Consider the following 7,172-nt stretch of genomic DNA (forward strand, 5'->3'; position numbering starts at 1 on the left):
TTAGTATCACACACACATACGTTTAAAACAACTCTGTAGAGGTTAGATTATTCACAGCTTTTCATATATGCTAATATGTCTGCAACTAGCCTGTCTGCAATACCGAAGTTTTACATAACTTGCTATATATCAAACCTACTTAGTCAGACTAATATTATATTGATCTTTGACGTGGAAGCTGGTTACCCTAGCTATTTCATTTGTATCAAATTAGGTAGTTGGTCACTTACCAACGTAACTTTGTATCAATGGTTTATGGTTTATGTCCGTTGATGGTTGCTTGGTAACTATGTCTAGCTCAAATTTAACGTTATACGAATGTAGTTTGATTTACGGGTTGCTGTAGACTTAATACTTACCCATGTTACTCTGATCCAGATGAACTGGTGCCGATGAACTGTGGTTTATAAAATATATAACACAGAGATCAAAAAAGATAAAGGAGCCATTTTTAACGCGTCCAGTGTAGCCGGTTAATTTAAAATTTCCGCTTGGTGAACGTTGTATTTCCGCACGGCAGAATTTCCGCGTCTGGTGTAGCCGTAGCGTAGTGGTTATTTTTTACGCAATTTGGCGATGACGTCACGTAAGGTAGACGCATACTAGAACTAGCATTATGGCGGACGGGGATGAGGAAGAGGTAGCAAGACCCACTGTCAACATTTATGATGGCCCACAGCCATATAATTTCGAACCGGTTAGGTGTATGAGGGGAAATGAGGAAATACCGAGAGCCGATGGCCGTCAAAGACAAATAAATGCATGGTCAGAGGAGAATGAGTGGAGAGTTGGTGAAGTGTCCTGGTGAGTTGCTACCATTTAGAAACGCAGCAAGGAGCGCTGGAGCTAGTAGTCTATGAACAGCAGTGCATACAATAACTTTTTTTTTTTTACTGTCAGTGAATAGCATCGAATGAAAGTCAACGTTTTCTTTATATCTAGTGACAGTGATTATGTCATTGGCTCAGATAAGTACCCTAAACTTAGTCAGAAGATCCAGAAATAGAAGGCATATTATGCCTTCTATTTCTTCTAAATATGGGCTAGCTTGACAGTCCCACCTGTGAACCCCTAGTGTTTATTCTAAGCTTTTACCTTTCTCCGGTGAAAATGTTGTTTGCAAACGTAGCCGACGCCGAGTAGGCTGGTTATGTCTTCAGTGAAATTATTTTTGATAGTGCTAACTCGTTTTCCTCGTGATTGATTGTCATTGATACTGTCAGGGTACCGCTTACCGGGAAAGAGCAGTAAGCGTGTCTGTGTCGCTGTGTTTGGCAGGTGTCTGTGTGGGCGGTGTCGTCCCATGGAAACTGTGGTGGAGAGCTTGTGTTGTAGGGAGGTGAGCGCGTTTTTGGTCGCTGGTCGAGGAGCTCACCCCGCGTCCAGCAGATGTAACGTGCCTAACGCAGCATCCTGGATTTGAGGCATGCTGCCTGAATCCGTTTGTGCTAAAAAATAGCATACACACACTTCAGGCAGGATCATGGTCCCCTTCAAGCCAGCACGCACGGGTATGTTCATGGTTTATGTTTACTTTACAAATCTTTTTACACTGAGTCATTTGAACCAACAGTTATAGGTGACAGGAGATGTGTTGCATACACAATAAACATGCATAAGAAACAGGCTTAAAATGACGTTTCCAACCTACTTACAGAGTTTTAAACTTAAGAATCTTTCCTACTTATCCCTAGGCAATACCGGTACACTCTGGGCTTATGGCGTTTTAGGGAGGAGTATAAGGAAGCCTCTACCCTCTTGTGTGGTTTCAACCATCAGACAGCAATTCCAGAATGGTGACCAGACCTATCAGGGCTTTCAATGGCCTTGTTTGGATGAAAATGAATAAAAATAATAGTTATGCTTATTCTGTTGTGATCATTCAATTGCCCTTAAAATGTTATAAAGTACACAGACCACATGCATTTTGGATAAAAAAAAGTTGATTGGCATTGCTTGTAATGGTTACTGAACTAAGACACGGGTTGGAATTAAATCTATATAAAAAAATGGTTAGGCACAAAACATACAAGGAACACTGATGAAGGGCTAGACCCGCAATGTTTAATTCTAATTCTAATTAATTCTGTAATAGTGTAGTTACCCGAGGGTCAGTTGATGGTTCTCTTTCTCTCACACACACACACACACACACACACACACACACACACACACACACACACACACACACACACACACACACACACACACACACACACACACACACACACACACACACACACACACACACACTATTTCATGCATGCATACATGCAGTGATACATGCAAATCGGAGGACAAATTGGCGCCAACCTCTCGAAGAACCGCGGGTGAATTGGCGTAGCTCTCCCGAAGGGCCTTCATTAATGATGTTGCATAACCTGCAGACATAATAATAATAATATTAATAATAATAATAATAATATGACTTTATAAAGATCATTGTCACTGATCACTCGTGCGCCATCTCAAAATATGATAGAACTGCCTGACACTGCTTACCGTATGAGGCTGCCTCTTTGATGGGACGCACCACATGGGCACCTTTTCTGAAGCGCGGATACCGCACGCAGTACTTCTCCGTCCCGTCACTTCTCCGTGCTATCTCGAGATTGGCATTGTGATTATAATGCAGCGCCGCTAAGAGAAGCCTACAAAATAACACATTTGAGAAAACCTTTGAAACTTGGTGTATGACAAAATACTACAATAGGCACGTTAATAGGTACTATTATTACTATAAAAGGCATAATAATTGGCAGTGTTATTCCATTGGATAGCACTGACCTGCTATACATCCCAAGGTATGAAAACCCTGTGCGCTTGGGCGCGAAATGCAAGATGGGGGAGTGGTAAGCCTCAAGGGAGAAGGTCTGGTGCTGTGGAGACAGCTGACGAACATCTTTCAGTAAGGCTGCCCTCATCATTATGTTCTCCAACTTGACTGCTGCCAATGAGCCTGAAAAGACCAAGACAGGTAGGCAGGGAGGCAGAAAGACACACAGACGGAAAACGTACAAATAGACAGGAAGATGGATACAGACAGAATTCCTTTTTGAAATGGAAACACATGAAATTGTCCTGCATATGAATTATAGCAAACATAAACAGTAAACAGAATGTTATGAGATTGCCAGGGAATGAAAAAAAATAATTTCATCACAAAGGTCACATGTCAAAGCATCCAGACAATTACTCAAAGACAGCAACTAAAACAAAACTATGTAGAGCGTGCATAATACCAGTACTGTACCTGGGTCCAGCCACTCTTTGTTGCGCTGATCTTCGTCTAGAGGGCCATGGGCACAACTGGAGAAGGCAGGGGTGTCATGGTCATGGATGTCCTGGATGTGGTTCACTAAACTTCTCCATTTGGCCTCCATGACCGCTGGGTTGCCATCTGGGGTTGAGGCTGCAGTCCAATAGAGGTGATTCACTATAGCTGGCCTCCACAACTGTAGTTGGTCACACTCTTTGGATGCTGCATCCAATGCCTTCCCCAGACCTGTTTAAGAACAAATGGTATTAATTGATATGCACTAACAAAAACTGCTTCAAGGTTCCAACAATGGATACATACTTTTGGCAATGTGCCACACGTCAAAATAATGCTGTGTCCCTTCAGGGATCAGCTCCTCTCTCACTCTCTCATTTGGCAACCTAAGGAGAAAAAAAACACAAACATCCAGCTTCAGTGCAATTCAGATATTTACATTCTATCCTTCATTTTTATTGTAAATACCTGGCGATGTCGGTCCCGAGGGTGCGTTGAACTCGGCTTGGTTCAAGGAATCCAATGTTACCTGGTTTGTGAAAATTGGTCGAATAGGTCGAAAGTTATGAACATGAATGCATGCCCAACTTTGACCTGTTGGTGGCGCTAGAGCTGTTGGGCTAGAGACCTGAGATTGAGTTAATGGGCTAATGGGGCTGGCTTGAACCAGTGTGCCAAATTTCACAACTTTTCGCCAAGCGGTTCTATGGGCTGCCATTGACTCCCATTGAAGGATAATAATAATAGGAATTCATACAAAAACAATAGGTTGTCTCGCAACATAGTTGCTTGACACCCAATAAGAACTCATACAAAAACAATAGGTTGTCTCGCAACGTAGTTGCTTGACACCCAATAATTGGAATTCATACAAAAACAATAGGTTGTCTCGCAACTTTGTTGACACCCAATAAGAACTCATAAACAATAGGTTGTCTCGCAACGTAGTTGCTTGACACCCAAAAAAGTATATTAGTATAAAGTATAGTATATATAAGTATATAAAAAAGAAATAAAGGGTGTAGTGGTGAAATAAGAGGTGGGTAAACTATGAATACTTAGATCAGTGATTCGCAACCAATGGTAGTACATTTACTGTATTGGGAGGTAGCTAAACTCTGAAGTGAGAAGTGGATAAACTCTGTTTCTCAAATTTCAGAGGTGGGTAAACTGCGTTTACTTGCGTTTAGCGTCCACTACAGCCCTGACGACACGGTCACGGTCAAATACAGAATATGTGAAAGAGAACGGTAGCAGTCTAGCACTAACACAAAACGCAAACACACTGTTGTGAAAGCCGCTTGATGATGACGATCACTGATCCAAACACTAGCCATGAAGCTTTCATGACGATATGGACATTTACTTCAGGGGAATTCTGTTTTGGCTCATATTCGTGAATCACGAAATATGCTCTTCTAATGTCAGACTGATCATGCTTGTAGAGGAGGCTGTGTCAAAGGGAACACGGTATGCAAAATACACAGAGCTAGCTAACGCGCAGCTTGTAATTAGCAGCTATAGCATGATGCTTACCGTGGCAATCTCTCGCTTGCGGCAGACGGTGTCTCTCGACCTCGGGACAGGGCAGGCAGAGTGGTTTGCATGCACAGACGGCACGGCGGTAGGAATTAACTTCGCCGTCCTCTTACTCTTTAAACCAAGTGAGACCATCTTGGCATCCCCTGAGTGGTAATCTTCCTCCTTGAAATGCGCGCTGCATATTCTTGAGTACGCGGTAACAGAGCTAGCTGAAAAATCTGCCCGCCTAAACTTGACAAATTGCACCCAGCTTCGGAGAATCCCTTTGTCCTTGGGGAAGCAATGGACCCTATGTCCACTTTTGCTGGAGTTGTTGCATCCGCCACAAATACAGTAGAAAACCATGTTATCTACTTATATATCTACTCTCTCTCTCTATCTATATATGTTATGCTATGCTATCCCTCACTATCTATCGATGTTATGCTATTCTATCTATCTATCTATCTATCTATCTATCTATCTATCTATCTCTCTCTCTCTCTCTCTCTCTCTCTCTCTCTCTCTATCTCTCTATCTATCTATCTATCTATCTATCTATCTATCTATCTATCTATCTATCTATCTATCTATCTATCTATCTATCTATCGATGTTATGCTATTCTATCTATATAGATAGATAGATAGATAGATAAGATATATAGGTATATAGATAGATAGATAGATAGATAGATAGATAGATAGATAGATAGATAGATAGATAGATAGATAGATAGATAATCTATACATCAATCTATCTATATATATCTAGGCTATCTCTATTTATGTATTTACTTATATAATCTGACACTGTCACTCTCACTAGCGGCTTCGGCGAAAAAAGCGGAGTACCTTACGTGACGTCATGCAATGCATTGTGGGAGAAATAAGAATCATCGCTAACCTGTGGCTAATAACCACTAATATATCACCTACTTTTCCTAATATTTATATTTTGTGATACCCTACAACATCAAATACAATGGATAATTGTTTAAATGTTTATTACCAACTAGAAAATTGCCAGAAAAGAAGAAAATAGAAACCTGCACCATTAGCCTGGCTCCGCCCGCCTAAGTACTTCCGCTCAATTTGAATTTCCCTTCAGTACTAGTAGTACTAGTACTACTCTCTGTACAAATGAAATGAAATGAAGTGAAGTACGAGAGTCTGGTAGAACCAGGCTACTGCACCATGCCCTTAAGTCACGTTTATGAAATGGAACTCTATCTGAAAGTAGCGAGGCTAAGTGAAATAAACCCGGCTTTTCCTTTAGCCTGGTTGATGGAATACCCCTCTGATCTAGAGTTGGCGAGATCAGAGCCATCTAGCAGGCATTTAATAATGTCTTCATTTCACATCCTATGATTGGATGGGAAGAGAGCGTAAAAACTAGGTAAACCGCATTCATAGCGACTAGGGATATCCCGATACCACTTTTTCGCTTCCGATAAATACCGATACCGCAGCTTTGGCCATCTGCAGATACCGATATAAGTCTGATACTTTGATTTACTCAAGCACAAATAATAATAATAACTAGAACTGCATTTCGCTGGCACAACTCGACAAGAAATGTGCATTTCGCTGGCACAACTCGACAAGAAATGTGCATTTCGCCGGCACAACACGAAGCATGTGTTCAAAACACTACCCTGAACCTGTGGATACAAAGGATTGGACTGTGGTAGGAGTAGCGAGAAGTCAGTGTAGCGTTTTCGCGGCGAAATTTTGTAGAAGATATACAATTTCCTCGTTTATTGCGCCCCCTAACGGTGAAATTTTCCGAATTCTTTATCGAACGACATTAAGGTTAGCACCAACATGTGTGTATAATTTGGACTCGATCCGATGTCTGATTTTTTATTTTTTTGGATTTTGGATTTTGCACGTCTAATTTTGCTCATAAACCAATATTCCAAATGCTACCGTTTCGTCGTCGAAGGTCGGATCAAGAAAGTGTCTATAATTTCTTTGCGTGTGCTTCTGAAGATGCCGTGTGCAAAGTTTTGTGTCAATTGGTCAAGAAATGTGGGAGGAGTAGCGAAAAAACAGTTTAGCTGTTTTCGCGATTTTGCGAAAAAAAATTAAAGACGCAAATGGGCGTGGCCTAGGCCAAAAGATGCAGCAGACTCCAGTGAATATGTGGGTACAAGTTTTTGACTGTGGGAGGTTCGGTGTCGGAGTTATAGCCCCAAACGCGTATTCCTTGGTATAGCGCCACCTAGTGGCCGGCGTGTCTGGATTTGGTTATCTGAGTAGCGGTGCCGTACCTGGATCTAGTCATGCAATTGGCGCGTGTGCACCATTTACGGTTTGGGCTGTGGTACCACTTCTAAGGTGTACGAAATAATAAAAATCCTTACAAAAACAATA

The 7,172-nt window shown here is 41.6% G+C and overlaps 1 long non-coding RNA gene across 1 annotated transcript; it reads right to left on the reverse strand.

The window, feature by feature from the left end:
- Positions 1 to 1,486: 1,486 nt before the first annotated feature.
- LOC130388610 (uncharacterized) lies at positions 1,487 to 5,219 on the reverse strand. Its single transcript, XR_008896442.1, has 7 exons — positions 4,811 to 5,219; positions 3,743 to 3,803; positions 3,581 to 3,660; positions 3,254 to 3,505; positions 2,788 to 2,959; positions 2,503 to 2,651; positions 1,487 to 2,381 (listed from the first exon to the last, which is right to left on the reverse strand). It is a non-coding gene; the product is annotated as an uncharacterized LOC130388610 (long non-coding RNA).
- Positions 5,220 to 7,172: the final 1,953 nt, after the last annotated feature.

This window comes from Gadus chalcogrammus, chromosome 9 (genome assembly GCF_026213295.1).
Source record: "Gadus chalcogrammus isolate NIFS_2021 chromosome 9, NIFS_Gcha_1.0, whole genome shotgun sequence".
NCBI lineage: Eukaryota > Metazoa > Chordata > Actinopteri > Gadiformes > Gadidae > Gadus > Gadus chalcogrammus.